This window comes from Castor canadensis, chromosome 9 (genome assembly GCF_047511655.1).
Source record: "Castor canadensis chromosome 9, mCasCan1.hap1v2, whole genome shotgun sequence".
In the NCBI taxonomy this organism is placed as follows: Eukaryota; Metazoa; Chordata; class Mammalia; order Rodentia; family Castoridae; genus Castor; species Castor canadensis.
The window spans coordinates 35,513,007-35,535,153 of NC_133394.1; the positions used below are offsets into that span (position 1 = coordinate 35,513,007).

At 40.4% G+C, this 22,147-nt stretch overlaps 1 long non-coding RNA gene across 1 annotated transcript in view; it reads right to left on the reverse strand.

Moving 5' to 3' along the window:
• LOC141410728 (uncharacterized) overlaps positions 1–20,425 on the reverse strand; it is a 34,278-nt gene extending 13,853 nt beyond the window's left edge. The window contains exon 1 of the long non-coding RNA XR_012435518.1: positions 20,339–20,425. This is a non-coding gene — a long non-coding RNA (uncharacterized lncRNA). The remainder of the gene's footprint in view (positions 1–20,338) is intronic.
• Positions 20,426–22,147: the final 1,722 nt, after the last annotated feature.

Here is a 22,147-nt window from a genome sequence, read left to right on the forward strand (position 1 = left end):
ATTTAGACATTAAATAATACCATAATTATTTAACAGCAGACTATGCAATAGTTAGACTCATCTCTCTCTCTCTCTCTCTCTCTCTCTCTCTCTTTCTTTCCTCCCTTCCTTTGTGGTACTAAGGATTGGACCCAGGATTTCACATGTACTAGGTAAGCACTCTACCACTTGTGCCCATAATAATTGGATTTTGTGAGCTCCTTTAACCTCTTTATCTTCTACTGTGTATTTGGTAAATCTTTTCTGAGAGTCAGGGGCATATGAAGAAGCAAAAACATTATGCACTACATTTTAGAAAGTCAAGTAAAAGTTTTACAAGAATTTTATAACAGTGTATTAGCGTTTCCTGGAGAAGCAAAACCAATAGAATGTGTGCAAAGACTTTTATCTGAAGTAATAAACTCACACAACTGGGGAGGCTGGCAGGTCCAAAATCTGCAGAGTAAGCGAGGAGGCTGAACACATGAGGAAATGCTGCAGTTTGAGTCCACAGGCTGTCTATTCAAAGAATTCCCTCTTCTGCAGGAGGCAGGAGGAATAAGGATATGGCAAGTCAGAACTTCAGCTAATTGGATGAGGCCCACCTACATTATGGAGCATAATCAGTGTTCCTCAAAGTCTACTAAGTTAAACGTTAATCCCATCTAAAATGTGCCTTCACAGAAACATCTATAACAACATTTGGCCAAATCTAAGAACAGCGGCTAACCACACTGACACATAAAACACTACCATGCACACACAGCCATCACAGCCATCACGATATTTATCAAAGTTTAATTTTGTTGGAAGAACTTAACTCAAGAACCAGTTAATCTTCAGTAGGAATCCACCTCCTATAACTGTATGATCAGTCTCCTAATAATTTCTTACTCTTTTTTTTTTTTTTGACAGCACTGAGGTTTGAACTTGGGGTTTCGCTCCTTGTTAGGTAGGCATTCTTCCACTTGAACCAAGCCACCAACCAGCTCCTAATAATTTCTTAATCACTAAAAGTGGAGATAAAATTTTCTTTCCTTCCTGGGATTATTGTGAGCATTAAACTAATTAATTAATAGTGTTTAATTCCTCATGCAAATTCCATAAATACTAACTGATCATTATTTTAACTAAAACAGATCGAGCTTTTCTTGACCCCTGCATTTTACCAGTGAGATATTAAAGAGAGGGGGTAAGAGCGGGGGTGGGGGTAAGGGGGGAGAAATGACCCAAACATTGTATGCACATATAAATAAAAGAAAAAAAATTTTTTTAATTTTTTAAAAAGATATTAAAGAGATAATTGAAAAGTAAATGTGTTTTTACTATTTTTCCCAGAAAGAATCTTAACAAGTTAGCATGCATTCTTTAAAATATTTTATTAAAAGAAAAAAATCAGAACATATCAAACTATTTCATAGGTTGGCTGCCTGGTTTCTTTTAGGCCTTGGGCTTTCTCATTGATAAAGTAATATGTGGTTATTATTTAAATTTTTTAAATAAATTCAAGTGTAAAGAAGAAAACAATAATCACCAAATCCTCTCCCTCTCTCATCTCCATTCACACACACACACATACTCAGAAGGTTATACTGGAAGCTGCAACTAAGACCCAAGGTGCAAAAGACACCACATACAAAACTGAGTTATGAGATAGACCACAAAATGCAAATTTCAAAATAACTCTTCAAGAATTGCATACACTCATTTCAGTGCCTTTCCAAATAGAAAAGAGTAAACATTTCTGGGGATTTCTTTGGAAAGAGCTTCTCAAACAAGAAGTCACCAAGGATTCCAGGAGCAAAGGTCAGTGCTGAGGGCCCTGACCTGGCACTGCTCACTCTGGCTTCAGGCACATCTGAAGCCCACAAAAGTAATTACTCTTCATAATTAGACCTCCCTGTCAAATCCCCAGATTTGAGCACCTTCTTTAATTGAACAGCATGTCTGGGCCAGAATTACAATTGGTAACAGCCTCACAGAGGCAGGTACTCAGACATGCATTATCCCATGAGTTCAGCCTCTGCAGCTTGTAATCACTGCCTGACGTGAGGGTTTGTTTTGTTTCTTGTGTTTTACTTGTTTCTGTTTTTGTAGTAGATCAATGTGGGGAAGAAAGAGAGCTGTTAAAACAAATTTCTTTTTCCTTGATTTCAGAGGGCTGGCAGACCGATAGCAAAATGATCATGTGCCGGGAATCAGAAGGCCAATGTGGATTTGTGCTGCCCAAAACTCGACTGTCACTCTGGCCATCTGTCTGCTTATGAACTGTTTTATCCATTTGACAAAATGTGGATACAGGTCTACTGCAAGAAGAAGAAGAAAAGAGGCAGGAATATTTACTGAAATCTTCTCTGGGAAGACTTAGCTACTAATTCACTCCGTTATAAACTTTTGGCACACATTTGCAGTACATTGTACCATTCAACAGCCTGAAACTCGGGCTCATTATCAGCCTCATTTTTCTTTGACTATTGATTATTTTTTTCTTTCTAGTTGGAAGCTATAGTTTAAAGTTCTTTTGAACAGACTATCAGTCAACACACAACCTCAGAATTATCATAGCTACACAGAGCTAGACAGATATGGCCAAAGGCCTTTCAGAGATTAGTTGCATATCATCATTAATGGATTGCTAAATCACCCCAGTGACCCAAAGAGGTTTTGCCTCTAGTTCCCTAGACAGTATGTCCTTTCCTCAAAAAATAATTTAAAAAAAAATCTTTCTACACTAGGACTTTGGCCTGCAAGCTTACAGTCCTCAAAAGGAAAACTGTTCATCTCACACCAGCCTGTTGAGTCCTGTCCTGTAATGTTCAGCTCATTCTTAGCTCCCCAACAGAGAGAACCACATTAAAGCAATCCCTAGATTGCTTTCTTATATAACAAGCATGGTGCACAGTTTCCATCTCAACTGTGTGTCTTCCCGCCCCCTCCATTTTTAGTCCTCCCTTTATATCTATGCCCAGAGTACAATTAAAAAAAAGAAATTCTTTTCCCTTAAATGAATGAACTTTAAATGACCCAGAGATGAACATCTGTTTCATGATTAATCTCTGGGGACTGCCACCAACATGTACATTTAATTAACACCCACCCTTCCCCACCACACACACACTCAGAGATGCACCACACATACATAGGCAGACACACACACACATTTTAGAGATGGAAACAATTTTGATATAGCAGGATTTTGATACTTGAAGTAAAGGACAAGGAAACTAACATTTTAAAATGCATCCTATGTACCAACTTTACAAATAACATGCTCAGTCTTAATTCCTCAAAACAGCACAGTGAGGAAAGCATTGTTGAGGCCTTGTTTGTACAGTAGAAACAGAACAGGCTATTAAGACCAATGAGCCTACTTTAGCCTGGCTTAGCAGCTCACTCATTATGATTTAACCTCTTTCTACCTGATTTTCTCTATAGTTCATAGTTTATGTTGTTTAAAAGACCCAAAACACTGAAAGTGAAACACCTGGCCCGTGCTCAGTGAGACATAGCTGTTATCAATGTGTTTATTTTTCAAGGGAAGAAACAGAGGCATGAAAGAATATAAACCGAGGCCACACAACATCCGGATTTAAAATGTAGTCTGTCATGTCTTCATTGATATTTCATATTCTTGATGATGTTTCTTTAAGTACATTTTTTCAAATAAGGTATTTAAAGACAGGACAGGCCATGAGCCAGGGAAAATTCTGCACACCTCCCACTTCTCAGTACTTTCCTTCATTCTCCTCTCTTTTGGGACCAAAACACCTCCTCAAGTACAAAGTTTGTAACCCAGTCACTACTAAAGGACTTTGCTCCTAGTTACCTGTCAATTAATTTTCCTAGAGTCTCTCAAACCACTCTGTATTTCTGATTTTATTTGACTAGATGTGGATAAGAATAAACATTATCTGCAGAAAAAAATTTTCACTTGAATAAAAGAATGAATCTGTACCTACCAGTCACTGCTAAATATTTCAGTCTTCTTTGAACAAAACAGCATTTACTAAAAGTCTTATGAGTGAAACATTGTCTATCATAACTTTTTTTCTTTTCTTGTTAGGTGTTTTTTTTCTTTTCTTTTTTTTTGCAGTTATCCCAGTATTGAGAAATTTAATAAAATGTTTACTGAAAATCACTGGACCATATTCAGAACTTCTGCAAACCTCACAGTACTTAGTTTATTTGGCGTGTGAAACTTCCACTATTGCTTAATTGCCACACCCTTTTCAAATTCCTCAGAGACCTGTAAAACTGAAACTAATCAAGGATGGTCAGTATATTTCATTCAGTCCCAACTGCCAAATTTTTTTTTCCCTTCTTGGAAAAAGTAAAGGTCTTTCCAGTTGTCAGCCAGATTTGTTTCAGCCCTCCTTATCTCACAGTCTGGGTCATAAAACTAGTGCCACATTCACAGCTTAGTAGTGAGGACATCCTCAATGATGCCTCTAATCTTAAACTCTCATCTTGCTTTAGGCTAACCTAGAAGTCATCAACACTTGCAGATTTCTGTCTGGTCAAGTCGCCATCTTTGTGTGTTTATGAAGCAGTAAGCATCGAAGACAAGTAGTGAATAACCCTGATTTTTGCTATTAAGGATAAAAAAATCTGTTATGGGAAGCATGTTCAAAGACAGTGGGAAATAAGCAATGACTTCTATAAGTACAAAGGAAAAGACTGTTTATCAGACTTTTTAAGGCAGAACTGGATATCAGAAAAGGAAGTAGAGAAAGTTTGAAGAGTGAATGCCTCATGCCCATCACCATTGAATGGAAAAACTGTGGCTCATACATACAACGGTGCACTTCTCAGAACTAAGAATGAACTCCAGGAGGCATGAAGCACTATGCTAAGTAAAAGATGCTGGACGTCAAAGACTACATGATGAGTGATATTACTTAAGTGAAAGTCTGAAAGACTGAAATCATTGTGACAGAAATCAGGTCAGTAGGTGTCGGGAGATGGGGCAGAAGGTGGAGGAGGCTGTCAGGTGGTAGCAAGGTGACAGGAATATTTTTTCAGAATAAAGTTCTACATTACAATTGTGGTAGTGGTTACATGACTGCATATATCTATCAAAAGTCATTGAATTATATCTACGCTTGAAATTGGTGAATTTTATTGTACATAAAGTATACTTCAATAAAGCTGATTTTAGAAATAAATGAAAAGTAGAATTTTATGATGTCGACACAGGGGATAGGAAGAACAGGAAGTGGTTTGTGGAAATTTCAAGTAGAGACAACCAAGGGATAGGAAGCGTAAAGCAGCATTGAAGAGAGAAGGGGTTCTAGGGGGTTCACTCTTTCAGAAGTAAAAAGGTGGCAGGAATCAAATCTTGAAAGACTTTATGGTCATACTGATGTGTCTGCACACATAAGGCAGATGAGTGAGTATCCCATTCCCATGGAGAGCACTGTCATTCCTGCATCCTGAGGAGATGGACGCCTGCATTCCTGCATCCTAAAGGAGAGATTCAGAGTCTGATAGATCTGCCACAGGGCTGATGAGCAAAATGCTCTCAAGATTGTTTCCTCTCCCCCAATAAAAGTACAAACTAAACCAGTTCACCTGAGAAAGCCCGCAAATCCATTGCCAATGAGAAAAACCCACCTAACCCAGAGTTAGAACGTCCATAAAAACCCCAGCCTTCACCTGTGCAGCAAGCCACCGGCTTCCAGGCTCCTCTGCGCTTCTCTAGCTGTAGCCTTTCCTTTCTCTCTAATAAATCCTACTTTATATACAGGCTTTAGCTCATCATCCAGCTGCCTCACGAGCCAGTTCTCTGGCCTGTGAAGGCAAGGGCCCTCGACAATGGAACATAACATTTTGGCAACCTACGAAGGGACTTCCTTTCTTCTGGACCAAGGTTGGTATGACTTGAGCACCAAACCAACAAGGGCATGCCTAAGGTGTGACCATTGAGTGTCCAGCGCCCTGCTGGATGCTGGGAGAACCCCTTGCTGAGGACTAGCCAAAAGCAGACTTCCTTGCACTGCTCGCCCTGCCTGTCTCTTCCTATCTTCCTGAGGGACTTCCCATCATGGTGTCAAGCCAGCCACTCCCTGCCAACTCTGGCCTCAATGCAATTCTGGATCTCGGGGTGCTCATGCTCCCTTCCTGCAGGCTGAGACCAAGCCCGGGGTTTATTTGGGTAGGCCTCATGCTACGTTGGGGGAGTCCTGTTTGATTATGGCATCTGACTACTGCTTCTCTTTCCACCCTCCCCAATGCCCCTTCTGCCTGAGACAGTGACCCGAGAGTGGAGGTTTCATGTTGCTGAAAGTGTTCCGGTACCACTCAGTGGGAGCAATCTAGAAGCACACATGATTGCTAATCCCTCAGACTTGTGTCATGCCTCCAGACTCTGCCTTCCTCTCCCTTACCTAAGATGTCAGGACACCTTTTCTGATCCCTCCCTGGTCTCACCACATGTCCTTTGTCTCTGTCTGCCTTCTCCTCCCTGGGCTTACTGGGACCCTGGCTTCCCATGAAAAACTTGTATCATGATAACTTATGACTTAAGTTATTCTCACTAGTTTGTCAGCCCCCTCAGTCCAAAGCAACTTTAAATCAACTGCTAGGCACAAGTGTGTTCAGCCACCACACTCTGCCCCCACAAGAGGAGGAGGGAAAACAAACAGGCATGCTCATGCACAGGGACGCCGGCCCCTAGGCACGGATGAGAGGAAAAATAAATGCGTGCAGGCGTGTGTACACAGGAAGGGGGAGGGGCGATGGGACACAGGATCAGGCCTAGACAGACAGGGTCGCTTGTCCTGGGTGTGTGGGGGGTGGGCAGCCCCTTGTGCAAGCCCCACTCCCAGCCCCACTTCATGCCTCGGGCCACCAGACCCATCCCTTGTAAGCCAACTGTCAGCTCAAGGTTATGGTCTCAAAAAGTACTAATGTAACCTCCCCGGAACAGCAAAATGGATGTTACTGTGGTCTCTAAACTTCTCATTAAAATTTCCTATGCTTTCAACCTCAGCATAAATTTTCCCTCCAAATATTAGCACTAGTAGTCCCTTATGGTACTGTTTTTGCCCCAGGACACCCTCTGAACACTCTTCTCTAACTTACAGACAATGTATTCCTTTGTTAAAAAGGTAGCCTTTATTAAAGAGGCTGCCTGCTGTTAGCTAAAAGGCAGGATCCTAGTGTTTTGTTTTTTTTCTCTTCTTACTGCATCAGTCAGGTGGTCTAATCCAACCAGTTCACTTTCCCGGACCTGACCACGGATGTCAGAGGAAAAGACACAAGGCAGAGACTCCTGGTCTCATTAGTAAGGTCATTCCCAGTCAGGATGCTGACAAGAAGGGAACTGACCCAGTTTATTGTTGTTGTTGTCCTTCTAGATGGAACCTGCCCCTTCCAGTCTTCTGGCCTCAGTTCCCAAGTGGTCTCCGCTGGCCTATCTATTGAAACATTGAAAGGAAATTTTGGAAGCTTTGTACTGAGGTCTGGCCTCAGTATACCTTGGGTGACCAAGAGAAGTGGCCTTCACAGGGTTTCTTAAATTATAATACCATACTCCAATTAGACCTTGTAAAAGGGAGAAAAACTGAGCTGAGGTCCCTTATACAAATTTTCTTTCATCTCTGAGACCACCCAGATTGGCTCCAAAATTGCTATCTAGATACTCAAATGCTGGCCATTCTTTGTAAGCCACAGGATAAACATGGGGAAGGAGGACCAGAAAAGCCTCTTATCAGTGACAAGGCCCCCACCTCTACTGCTCCACCCTCTGCCCTACCTTCTAAGCCACCCTAATATTCAGAACCCCCTAATGGGTGCTTCCCCCTTCAACAGGCAATGTTAGGAAGAGGGCAAATCTATGTCCCCTTCCAGTTATCAGATCTAAGGGAAATTTAAAAGAAAACATCTGGACACCTATACTGATACACCTGACAAATACATCCAAGCCTTCATCTCTGTGATCCTCTGTGAATTGACATAAAAGGATATTATGCTTCTCCTAGACCAAACTCTTTCCTCATTAGAAAAGCAATGGGTTCTGGCCCAGTCCACTCAGGTTGGAAATGATTACCAAGTACAATGACCCCCAATACCCATGACACCTAAAAATGAGGAAATAAATGTGCACAGGGGCACAGACAGTCCCCTTGACAGATCCACACTGAAAATCCGAATGGTGAGGGGGCTGACAGTGCTGCTCAAGCAGTAAATTGCCGCTTTGCAGGCATAAAGCCCTGAGTTCAAATCCCAGTATAGCCAAAGAGGGGGGGAAAAAGGATATTTGGGGCTGAGGACACAGCTCAGTGGGAGAGTGTCTGCCCAGCATGTGCAAAGCCCTGGGTTTAATTCTCCAGCATTGCTAAATCAAAAAAAAAAAAAAGGTGAACAGGATAAATGGCATCAATGCCACATAATCCATCTCATAATGGAAGGACTAAAAAGGACCAAAGTCAAACCTCTAAACTATTTCCAGGTAACTGTAGGACAGCAAGGCCTTGATGGAAAAAACAAAACAAACAAACAAAAAAAAACCTTACCTTTCTACAGCATCTTAAGGACGCTATCAGAAAGCATACCAAAGTGGACCCAGAGTCACAGGTGGGAGAGGTTCTCCTCAAAGATAAATTTTTAGCTCAGTCGGCCCCAGGTATTCATAAAAAACTTGAAGTCTGTGGCTGATGGGGAAAAAAATCATTGGACCAACTAATACAGCTAGCCATGTCTGTATACTCTGACTGGGACCTTACTAACAGGAGAGAAAAAGATAGGAGACATCATGACCTCTTTGCTGCTCTCAGAGAGGGCCCCACCAACTGGGGCCTACATCCCCAGCTTGCTACCATGGTGGACAGGAGGGTCACTTCTGCAGAGACTGCCCAGAAGGGGGACAGCCCAGGAGTTAGCCCCCACCCAACTGGGACCCTGCCCTCTCCGCAAAGGTAACCACTGGAGGTCTAAGTGCCCCCATCTTCAGATGGAAGGTGAGGTGCCACCTCCTATGAATTGATGGGTCCCAGCCCCCTGTCCAGGCTCCACTTCTTGACATCAATGTTGATGAGCCTCGTGGTAGCCATAATGGCAGAAAAGTAAAATGTCACTTTTCTGGCTAGACAGTGGAGCCCATTTCTCTCTTACCTTTCTTTCCTGGTCCCTGGTCCAGTGACAAAAGTTATCATTCGGGGCAAATCTGGCCAACCCCTAGAGCGATATTTTACCCAACCTCTGGCCTGCTCTTGGGGAGACCTCCTCTTTTGTCACTTTTTCCTCATAGTTTCTGAAACTCCAGTGCCTCTCTAGGATGGGATTTACTATCTCAACTAAAAGTTCAGATTCTCCTCCCCCCAGGCATCTATCTCTGCTGCCCCCTCCTTCAGGAACAAATAGATCCCACAGTGTGGACTGATGAGATGAGTGTAGGGTGAGCCAGGATAGCCCTCCCTATTCAAATAAAGCTCAAAGATCCCTCATAGTTTCCACACCCAAAACAATATCCCCTCAAGCCTGAGGGACTATGAGGCCTTATGCCTATCATAAATTCCTTAAAAAGAAAAAAATAAGGGCTACTAATTAGTTGCGCCAGCCCCTATAATAAATTAAAAATTCTTATAAGAGTTAATTTTAAAATACAAGTTATAAAGTAAACAAGTGAAAAGGATATAGATAGGTTTTGAATGTATTTTTTAAGAAGTTAAAGGAAAAAAGGAATTTTTTTTTTTTGGATGAGAAAGGATTTTGTAAAGAAGGGTTTGTCCTAAAGATTGTTTCAAATATGGAGAGGAGGGATAAGGACAAACCATCAAAGGGTTTAGAATGTTGTATGAAGGTTTGAGTAAGTTTTTAAAGTGTATAATAAAAGATTCAGTGTGTGATAAAATTAAACTTAACTATAATCTAAGGGTTACCTAAAAGATTTTTAGGGTCATGTCAAACTAAAATCAAATTCTCTATGTCTATAAAATAACAAGGTTATCTTAATATTGTTCTGCTCTGAGTAACATCTACAGAAAACTGTTATAGGGAAAGATTTTATCAAAGAAATTACCTGGGTTTTCTGTTGATCTCACCAAGCTTTAAGTACTACTAAATCAGAGTTCATTTATGTATTTGCTCATGTGTCTTAAATGACTACCTTATAACTGTTGTGTCTATACTTTATCTAAATATGGTACAAACATTTACAAAGTTGAAAGTGTCAATTTATGTAAAATGAACTAAAGCTCTCTTTTATCCAAAAGTGATATATTTAACCTGCATTCTGACAGTCAGCCCCTGTTTGCCTTTAAAGATCCCACAAACCCTTAAAGCAACTAACCTGGACAGTTTTGCCACAGGGTTTAAAGACAGCCCTCATCTTTTTGGACAGGTCCTAACCAGAGACTTATTATGTTGGCACTACCCAGAGGCCACCTTTCTTCAATATGTTGATGACGTACTTCTGCTTAGAACCACAGAGCCCCTCATCTGCAGGGCAACTGAGTCCTTTTAAAAACTTTCTGCCCTCCCAGGGATACAGAGTCTCTAAGGACAAGGCTCAATCATGCCTCCAACAGGTCACCTGCCTAGGTGTGCTCTTAAAGGGACAGACTCACTCCCTGAGTCATGAGGGAATCTACCCAATCCTCCGTTTCCCTCTCCCCCATACCATAAAGCAACTTAGAGTTACAGGATTTTGCAGAATCTGAATCCCTAGATATGCAGCCCTTGCCAGACCACCTTTTTATGCTTCTTCTAATATTCCTATTTGGGTCTTACATAATAAACGCTCTCTCCAGATTTATATCTCAACAGGTCCAACAGATCAAACTCCAGCTTTTAGTCAAGGAATACTCACCTCTGCCTAAGCATGAGCGCTCCATCCCATTCTGTCCGGGAGTGGTGGGGAGAGCTAGTGACTACACGAGTCAACCCCTGGACAAGTACCCGCTCCCCTATCCCCCCCCCCACCGTCCCGCCCTTGTGGCCCCATTGTCAACACAAAAAAGACAGATGAATCATCGCCCCTTTCCACAACAGCAGTTGGGTGCTTGTGTCAGAGTGGGGATTTGTTGGGTCTGGAGACCTAAGGCAGATGAGTGAGTATCCCATCCCCCAGGGAGAGCACTGTCATTCCTGCATCCTGAGGAGATGGAGGCCTGCATTCCTGCATCCTAAAGACAGATACAGAGTCTGATAGATCTGCCACAGGGCTGATGAGCAAAATGCTCTCAAGATTGTTTCCTCTCCCCCAGTAAAGTGCAAACCAAACCAGATCACCTGAGAAAGCCCTCGAATCCCCGGCCAATGAGAAAAACCCACCTGACCCAGAGTTTGAAAAAAAAAAACCCCAGCCTTCACCTGTGCAGCCAGCTACCGGCTTCGGGGCTCCACTGAGCTTCTCTAGCTGTAGCCTTTCCTTTCTCTCTAATAAATCCTACTTTATATACCGGCTTTAGCTCATCATTCAACTGCCTCATGAGCCAGTTCTCTGGCCTATGAAGGCAAGGACCCTCAACACCAGCATGTAACAATACCTGTCTTCTTATAGAAACTGTAACATCGGCATTCAAACAGGAGACAGCAAAAGGAAGGAAAAGATCATTCTCCCAGTCTAAGACAAGTTCCTCCTGAGTTGAGTCAAATATCTACATGGGATAAATAACAATAATTATGTATGTAAAATCTGAAACAACATTCTATCTCAGCAGTGGTATTTAAATACACCATTTCGAACTAAAGGCAGTTTTATTTCATCAGAATTTAGCAATGTCCTCACCACACAAGTCTCTCAGAGTGGTTGTTTGCCCCATGGCTAAACCCAACTAGTAGCTGATGTGACATTTTATAACTTAATAAATAAAAAAGAATTATTCATGACTAGTGAAAAAATGAAAATATTTTATGTATCATAAAACAACCCTGAAAGGGCTGGTGGAGTGGCTCAAGTGGTAGAGTTCCTGCCTAGTAAGTTAGTAAAGTGAGGCCCTGAGTTCAAACCCCAGTACCACCAAAAAAAAAAAAGAGAGAGAGAGAAGGAGAGAGAAAAGAAAAAAAAAAATTTGCCAGACATTGGTGGCTAGCTACTCCTAGCTACTCAGGAGGCAGAGATCAGGAGGATTGCAGTTTGAAGCCAGCCCCAGGCAAACAGTTTGAGAGGCCCTATCTTGAAAAAAAAAAATCTCATCACAAAAAAGGGCTGGTGGAGTGGCTCAATCAGCAAGAGTGCCTGCCTCGAGATCCAGATATGAAGCCACACAACTATAAGCAACTTATCTTTGACAAAGGAGCTAAAAATATACGATGGAGAAATAGCAGCCTCTTCAACAAAAACTGCTGGGAAAACTGGTTAGCAGTCTGCAAAAAACTGAAACTAGATCCATGTATATCACTCTATACCAAGATTAACTCAAAATGGATCAAGGATCTTAATATCAGACCCCAAACTCTTAAGTTGATACAAGAAAGAATAGGAAATACTCTGGAGTTAGTAGGTATAGGTAAGAACTTTCTCAATGAAACCCCAGCAGCACAGCAACTAAGAGATAGCATAGATAAACGGGACCTCATAAAACTAAAAAGCTTCTGTTCATCAAAAGAAATGGTCTCTAAACTGAAGAGAACACCCACAGAGTGGGAGAAAATATTTGCCAATTATACATCAGACAAAGGACTGATAACCAGAATATACAGGGAACTTAAAAAACTAAATTCTCCCAAAACTAATGAACCAATAAAGAAATGGGCACGTGAACTAAACAGAACTTTCTCAAAAGAAGAAATTCAAATGGCCAGAAAACACATGAAAAAATGCTCACCATCTCTAGCAATAAAGGAAATGCAAATTAAAACCACGCTAAGATTCCACCTCACCCCTGTTAGAATAGCCATCATCAGCAACACCACCAACAACAGGTGTTGGCGAGGATGCGGGGAAAAAGGAACCCTCTTACACTGTTGGTGGGAATGTAAACTAGTACAACCACTCTGGAAAAAAATTTGGAGGCTACTTAAAAAGCTGGACATCGATCTACCATTTGTTCCAGTAATACCACTCTTGGGGATATACCCAAAAGACTGTTACTCCAGAGGCACCTGCACATCTATGTTCATTGCGGCACTATTCACAATAGCCAAGTTATGGAAACAGCCAAGATGCCCCACCACTGATGAATGGATTAAGAAAATGTGGTATCTATACACAATGGAATTTTATGCAGCCATGAAGAAGAATGAAATGTTATCATTTGCTGGTAAATGGATGGAATTGGAGAACATCATTCTGAGTGAGGTTAGCCTGGCTCAAAAAACCAAAAATCATATGTTCTCCCTCATATGTGGACATTAGATCAAGGGCAAACACAACAAGGGGATTGGACTATGAGCACATGATAAAAGCGAGAGCACACAAGGGAGGTGTGAGGATAGGTAAGACACCTAAAAAACTAGCTAGCATTTGTTGCCCTTAATGCAGAGAAACTAAAGCAGATACCTTAAAAGCAACTGAGGCCAATAGGAAAAGGGGACCAGGTACTAGAGAAAAGGTTAGATCAAAAAGAATTAACCTAGAAGGTAACACCCACACACAGGAAATCAATGTGAGTCAATGCCCTGTATAGCTATCCTTATCTCAACCAGCAAAACCCCTTGTTCCTTCCTGTTATTGCTTATACTCTCTCTACAACAAAATTAGAGATAAGGGCAAAATAGTTTCTGCTGGGTATTGAGGGGGGGGAGAGGGAGGGGGCGGAGTGGGTGGTAAGGGAGGGGGTGGGGGCAGGGGGGAGAAATGAACCAAGCCTTGTATGCACATATGAATAGTAAAAGAAAAATGAAAAAAAATGAAATAAAATAAAGTCTTTCTCTTACCTAAAAAAAAAAAAGAGTGCCTGCCTCGCAAGCTTGAGGTCCTGAGTTCAAACCTCAGTGCCACCAAAACCTTGAGAGAATATGGCAAGAGAGAAAAAGCAAATAAGAACATAAAAAGAAGCCAAAGTAGATGATTTTATAAGAAAACAACTTGCAAATCCCACCCAATTGTCTAAGGGTTACCTTCTGCTAACATGGCCTGAGGGTACCCACCCAGACAGCAGCTTTCTCTTGTTCGCTCTGTTACAAGAGCCAACCCAATGAGACTCAGGCCATGGTTTTCCTATATGGTGGGTCAACACAATCACCAATACCCTACTACCACACACTTGATGAGCATCCTTGGCTCATCTGTGGCTCTGATATCTGCCTTCCCTCACAACCAAGAACACTACTTTAAAATATTATGGAGGCCTCAATTAATATAAGACATTTATAGATTTTAGAGATAGGCCCCAAATTGGAATCAGATTAGGTAATAAAAACACACAGACTGGCACAAATACCTCTCGCCTTTGTAGTTAATGCTTCTGCCTTTCCTTCTTCTCTACCCACTTGATCTTGGTATCTCTCTCTCTCTCTCTCTCTCTCTCTCTCTCTCTCTCTCTCTCTCCCTCCCTCCTCTCTCTCTCTCTCTCTCTCTCTCTCTCTCTCTCTCTCTCTCTCTCTCTCTCTCTCCCCTCTTCTGCAGCATTAGCTCCTTCACTTTATGCCCATGCAGGTGGTGTCACCCAAATCAGCAAAGCAACTGTATCTGAAGTATCACAGGACAGACTGTTAACACACGCACATTCATAAAGTCATTGCAAGATTAAATGACTTATCATGTACAAAATAAATTTTAAGTATTTGGCTCATAAAAGGTACTCAATAAAGTGTAGATAGTATCATAATTAAATGGTACAAAGTCTAGTGAGGGTAACCAAAAAGAGATCACTCTACATGGGAGCACCAAGGAAGACTTCCCAGATAATATGCATATTTAATCTCCACTTGGAAAATAAGGAGGCATTTACCTGGCTAACAGAAAAAAAAATGTATTTGAAAATTCAGTTCAGTCATAGAGAACAGCACAGATAAAGGTAAAAAGACAAAACCAAACTGCCAATTCCATGAACTGTATTTAATTCAACATGGTTGACTTAAAGAAGAGGGATTAGTAAATTAGGATATGGTATCACCTATTTATGACAGAGACACAAAATACTAAGTTAAATTTGATAGCTTACTCCTCTTTCATGTACATGTCTGTGTGGGCATGGTACTTCTGCTCTGTGGAGTCTTTAGGGTCCTTAACTCCTTTTCTCTTTGTCTTCATCCACATGGTCCATGATGGCTCACCCACCACACCCATGTTCTTGTCAGTGGAAAAGAACAAGGAGCCCAAAGGAAGGAACCACCTTTCCTTTAAAAGGCAGAAGCTACAAGTTCTACCCACATCCTCTCAATCAGAAGTTAGTCATACAGGTTGCAAGGGAGCTGAGAAAATACGGTTGATGCTGATACATCATTTTCCTATACCAAATTCTTACTTGCAGATTTTCACATTTTGCTCTAAAACTGCTCAAAGTTCACTATAAGAACTATGCTTTATAAGTAGTATTCCTAAGGAATTGATTTATAATTTTTGATAAATTACAAAGTGTTTGTCTCTAATGGCATGTTCCCCCAAAATTGGCTTCTCTCATCATGACTACAGCTGGACTCTAATCCATGCACTCGGCAGTCCACCCACCTATGTGCTCTCCAGGTTCATGCTAACTGTAAGGACCGGAGGATCTTTCTCTCATCTGAACACAAGGGAGGAGAGTAATTTCCAGATCAGATGTCTGAGCAACAGTGGGTTCTCCACTGAATGGAAACACCATGGTATTTCACTTTTCAGTGTTCTCCCTAGTCAAGTGTTCTTTGTTCAACAATTTTAGAGTCATCTGATGAGAGTTGCAATTATAATTTTAAACATATGAAGTTCATTAAAATAGATAAATTACATGTCATATTTATAAACTGATTAAACTAGAAAAAGTTGAGGAAAAAAGTTAAACTTTTCAAAGCAAAAAAAGGATTGCATATATACAAAATGTACTTAAATATCACAAGAAATACTTTTCCCATAAAAAGATGATTTAGAGGGGCTGGAGTTATGGCCTGAGTGGTAAAGCACTTGTCTAGCAACACAAGGCCCTGAGTTCAATCCACAATATTGCCAAAACAAAAATGAGTTTGATTTCACAAAATAAAATAAAAAATCCAAAAGCTATAAAGCTAGATATGGCAATAACTAAATTTACTTTTTCTTTAAAAAAATAGACTCAAAACTCTTTGAGTTGGGATAAGAAGTCAATAGACAAAAAAGAATTGTTTAATTTAATTGCAATAAAGAGCATCATCCAATGATATTAATGAGGTTATTAAATCTAGTAGTAATACATTTATTAATTAAAGAAATATTTAATTTAAGGTGGACTGTTTGGAGGGGGACAAGAAAGAAGGGAAAAGGAAATAGGGGAGAGTAATGGGGATAAATATGGTCAAAGTACATTACATATAAATGTGAAAACAGCAGAATGAAAACATTTAAAGGGGGGATAAGACAAATTAATAGAAAGGATGAAACTGATCAAAGTACACTGTATTCATATATGTAAGTATCATAAGGAAGTAGTTTGTACAATTTATTTATGCTAACAAAAAAGAAATGCTTAAGTTAGTATATTCAAGACCCTATTTTCTGAGCTTGGTGCTGTAAGGAGGAAAATGGAGGGGAGACACATGACCATATTTTCTTCTGTGAACCAATAAAATTTTGTTTCTTTTTCTTTTTTAGCACAAGTAGACGCTTTATGGCTTTTTCTTTCTGAATACAGTGTTTCCACCTATAATCCTAACACTCTGGAGGATGAGGCAGGAGGAATTTGAGTTTGAGTTCAGCCTGGACTATATAGTGAATCCCTGTCTCAAGATAGCTAAGCAAAAAAAATAATAATAATTAATATAATGTAAGTCTATCAGCATAAGTCAGTAATTCTTTATTCATATTCTACCAGAATAACCTTGAATAACCTTGAAAAACCAGATCTGGGCATACTGATGCCCAGATCCAACTCCAACATAATAAAAACAGAATTCCTGGGAGCAGATCCCAGATCCCCAAGAGATTCTTTTGTGCAATCATGAATGGGAACAACAGCCTTTACTGGAGTATGATCCTCTTGAAGGAAAGACTTTGTCTCATTTATCGCTAATCTCATCACAGTGCTTGAAACGTACAGGTATTCAAATGTCCCATAGATAGATGGATGGTTGAATGAATGGATGGATAGATGAAAAGTTAGTGTTTCCTGGCCTCAAGGCATTTATTATCAAGTAAGAAAAATACAGCTTATACACAGATAGTTCAGTAGATACGAGCCAGTAGATGTTCCATGATTACCACTGCAGCTCACAGCAGAGATTATGATCAGAAAGAAAGCCTAGTTAAATGCATATAATGGGTGCTTTCATTTATAAGCTAAACAGGAAAGGTTTCAATTACACTGCCGATTAGCACTCAATTTTAAAGGAAAAGTAAGGAGTCATCACATAGATCTTATCACTTAGAAAAAATGAAAACAAAAGTGCTATTAAGAATAAGGGAGTGGGAGAATGAAATTTCAAAAGTGAATTTCAGGGCTACCTTAAGCTGTTTCTCAATATCACCTTCTCTAGAGCAGACTATGGGTTTGATTAGGTTGGATTTCATGGTGACTTCCCTCCCTCTTATAATTTCCAGGTCACCTGGTTACCATACAATCTTCTAATCTACAATCAGTGCTTTCATCCGGCTAGATAAACCAGTATTTGGATATTAATCCTTCCAGGGCATTCAGCCAGCATTATTCTTACCTAACTCCACCACACCCCATGTCACTTAACATCTTAACTGAGCCTAGATCTCTTGGTACCAAATACTTCTCATAAGGGTCTGTGCAAATTTAACAACTTATCTTTAAAAACAGGGCATTTATAATAATTATACCTCCCATTATAGATTAAATAAACTATGGAAACAAATAAATTTGAACAAAAGCCTTTTCTTCAGGTCAGCTTTTATATTTAATTCTGATGAAGAAAATTCTTACATCTTTCTTGGGGAGGAAGTTATTAGAAAAGTTTAAAATGTTTTCCAGTATAAAACTGCATAAGGTCTATTTTAAAACATCTCTAACACAATAGAGTTTTTTGTCAGAAAACAAAAAGTGGTACTCAATCAAACAAAGGCATTAGGCAAATGAAATTTAGGAACAGAAATTGAAAGACTGGCTTAAGTTAAAGTTAATATGTTATTATCTCTCTCAAGGTGCAATATCCACAAGTTTTTAAATTTCTTATGAGTGGCATAACAACATTCCTGCCATGCTCAGGAGTGAAATCAGTCTAAGGAGTGTTCTAACTCCATTCTGATTCCTGACAAGAACCGGGAAAAAGGGCCAAGGACCATACAAAATATCAGTGGTCAGTGGCAACTTTCCAAGCAGCATGGTTGGCAACTGGTCCTTATTGTAGTCCTGACCTCACCATGTGACAACATATGAGCCACCTACTCACAGAACTTTGGTCAAGAACAAACTAATATCCTCAGATATTTGACCTTTCCTCCCTTCTAGGAAGCTAATCTTTGCTGCTTCTTCTCAAGGATTGCTGCTTCCACATCTATGATGACTTTTGTCTCACAACTTCTCAAATATTTGTTTAATATTCTGTCTATTATCCCTTTTTATGGCCTCAGAAGATTGGTTTCCAGCCCATCTTCTCTTTGTTGTTAGGTTCAGATCAAAGTCCCTAACTGCCTCCTGTTAATCTTCACTTGGATACATAAGTCTCTTTAAAAAAAAAAAAAAAAAACTAGGTTATCACCTTACTTTCACAAGTTTTTCCCTCTTTTCCTGTCCTAGATTCATGACCTCATCTTGTCTCAAGTCTTCCACTCTAATGGATTGCCATTAGAACCGTATCTTGGAATTAATTTCTCCTACCTTCCCTTCATTCACTCTTCACTCAGACTCTCATTAGTTCTAATCTCCCCTAAAGAGATTGACTGATTTTTCCCTGTTTGTCTGTCTCCCACTCCCTCAGTTATCTTTCTGGGTTTTCTTTCTTAGATTATCAAATCTAATTTTATCACAATCCTGCTTACAAATTTTTGGTGATTCTCCCTTGCCTACAGGATTAAGTCCAAACTTAATCAGAATGCCTATACAAGACCTTTCCCAATGCAACGTGAATCTACTTCTAATTTCACTATGCCTTACCACACTTTTTTTTATTGTTGTGCTGGTAGTACATTGTGGCATTTACAAATGTTCTTACAATATATCACATATATCATATCTGAATTCACCATCTCCCTCATTCTCCTTTATCCCCTCCCACCCCCCCCCCCCCCGTTCCTGGAATAGTTTCAACAGGTCTCATTTTTCCATTTACATACATGTGTACACAGTCTTTGTACCATATTCACCTTCGTACACCCTTTCCCCACATCACATTCTTCCCTCTCTCACAGGTACCACCCCCCAGACCAAACCTGTTCTGACCTCCTGTTCTCTGATTTTGTAAAAGAAATTAAAATGACATTTTTGTTTGTTTGAGACAGCTACACAAGAAGTTTCCTTGTGACATTTCCATGTATATATGTATTATAACCTATATTTGGTTCATCTCTATTTTTCTCCTTTCTAACTTAGTCCTCTTTTTATGAAGGTTTCAACAGGTTTAAAAATTCTACATCAATCATATTCACCTTCTTAACATCCTTCTTTTACCCTCCCTCTCACATAGGTGACTCCCCTTAAAGTGACCTGTTTTCATAATATTGCTTATATTGTGTTAGATCTATATCCCACATATGAGAGAAAATATGCAGTCTTTGGCTTTCTGAACCTGGCTAACTTCACTTAAAATGATGTTCTCCAAGTCCATCCATTTACCTGCAAAGACAAAATTTCATTTTTCTTTATGGCTGAATAAAATTCCAAGGAAGTTTTATTTCCTATTTTTTACATGTTTTGTAACCTCTGTGTAAAATATCTGATCTTCCACACTCTACTTCTACTTCAACCTATAAAACTTTTATTTTTTTCTTTTGAAAAAGTAGATCAAATGTCACCTGGCTAAGAAAACCTTCTTTGATTTCTTTGGGACCTAACCCCCCCCAACACACACACACACACACACACACACACACACACACACACACTGGACTGGGGCAGCACATAATTTAAGAACCTAAGTGTTGGGATACAGCTCAATGATAGAGTGCTTGCTTAGCATGCATGAGGCCCTAGGTTCAATCCCAGCACAGGAAGGAAGGAAGAAAAGAAAGGAGGAACAAAGGAAGGAGGGAGGGAGGAAGGGAAGGAGGGAAGGAGGAGATATCCTACCAGCAGGTATCCTACTGACAGGACACACTGACTCCCCACTGTATCTCCAGAATCTGACATTTTGCCCAGCATATATATAGAGAGAGAGAGAAAGAGAGAAAGAGACAGGGTCTTACTATGTAGCTGAAGCTGCCTTTGAACTCGTGATCTTCCTGCCTCAATCTCCCAAGTGTTAGGATTACAGATGTTATGGCTAGTTCTCCATTTATATATATTTTTTATGAATGAATCTCTTTCTCTCAGACTTTTATACACAGAGACAAGAAACAACAGGATATTGGGTGGAGAGAGATTGTTAGAGGAAAGGGTGTGTGCGGGGGGAGTGAATTCCAGTAATTAAACAAAAAAAAAAACCCAAGCAGAGGGAATCATTGAGTTTGAAGTCTATCAAGGAGACATCCTGGAATGCCAGATAGGAGATAGGGTTCAAATGCTCAGGTGTGAACAGAAAGGAAGTAGTTAAAGGGTGGCAATCCAGGCTGAAATCAAGCAGGTAGATCTCCCTCTGAGATCACAATTATCCTTTACAAATAATAGCTTATGCTGTAATTTATCTGTTCACACACCTGGAACACTCCTCAAATCATGAGTTCTTTGAAGGAACCTACATTACCTCATTCAGCTTTATATCCTGAACACCTGATATCAGGCCCACCAACTAGCCATGTTTTACTATAAGCATCTTTTTTGGGGGGAGTAGGGGAGTTGAGATTTGAACTCAGGCCTTTGCACTTGCAAAGCAGGCACTCAACTGCTTAAGCCACACCTCCATTCCATTTTTCTCTGGTTATTTTGGAGATGCAGTCTCATGAACTATTTGCCCAGGCTGGCCTCAAACCATGATCCTCCCAATCTCAGCTTCCCAAATAGCTAGGATTATAGGCATGAGCCACCAGCACTTGGCTACTATAAACATCTTACTCCATTGAAAACCCTTCAGTAAGCTAGGTATGGTGGTACATGCCTCAGATCTCAGCACTCAAGAGGCTGAGGCAGGAGGATCACAAGTTGAAGGGCAAAACCCTGTCTGAAAGAAAGAAAAGAGAGGGAGAGGGAAAGGGAGAAAAGAAAGGAGAGGAGAGGAGAAAAAAAGAAATAAAGAAAAGAGAACAGTATTCCATATAGTGAGTTCATTAGGGGGCTAAGCATCACCTTTGGAGCTAATGAGGGCACCTGTGGAGGTGGAAAGTCCACTGTATTCTTGAAGTCCAAACCACACATGGCACTTGGGAAGCTTCTGCTGGTTTTCTCCGCTTTACTCTTAGAGCCGAGACCCTGAATCTTATGGCACAGTTTGAGACTACCTAGTCATGGTGATGTTTTTACCTTTAGAATAGTTTAAACAGCTCCAGCTGAATGAGGTACCTAATTAAAAAAACTTTCTGTAATTTAGTCAATGTCTTCTCTGACTTTGATAGTTTGCCAACACATAGAATTTCTAAGAGTATGGTCCAGTCTAGTTAGACTCAGGATATAGTCAGCCTCATTTTTAAAAGAGCAATGCTTATGCAAAATTGCTGGCCTAGTTTTTGTTTTGTTTTGTTTTGTTTTAGTTTTTCAGTTTCCCTCTTTGATACAATGCAAACATAAAGCTTTTCAGATAAATATTTCACATGAGTTTTTTCATGGAAGGGTCATAAATTCTTTAATCTTCTTATCAAGAGGTGAAGCCCATGTGGCCATCCCTTGAATCTGAGGGGCTCATGACTCCTCTGAACAGAAGTGTACAGAGGAGCAACACCATGTGATTTCTAAGGTACAGTCCTTAAAAAGTCCATTACAGCTTCTGCCTTGTTTGCCCTTGAGGCACTCGAGCCAGCACAGAACTCTGACTACTTTGAGACCACCATGCTGGAGGAGACACAGGCAGGCACTCCATGCACAATCCCAGATAAGCCTATGGTTCAGCCAGCCCAGCCCAGGAG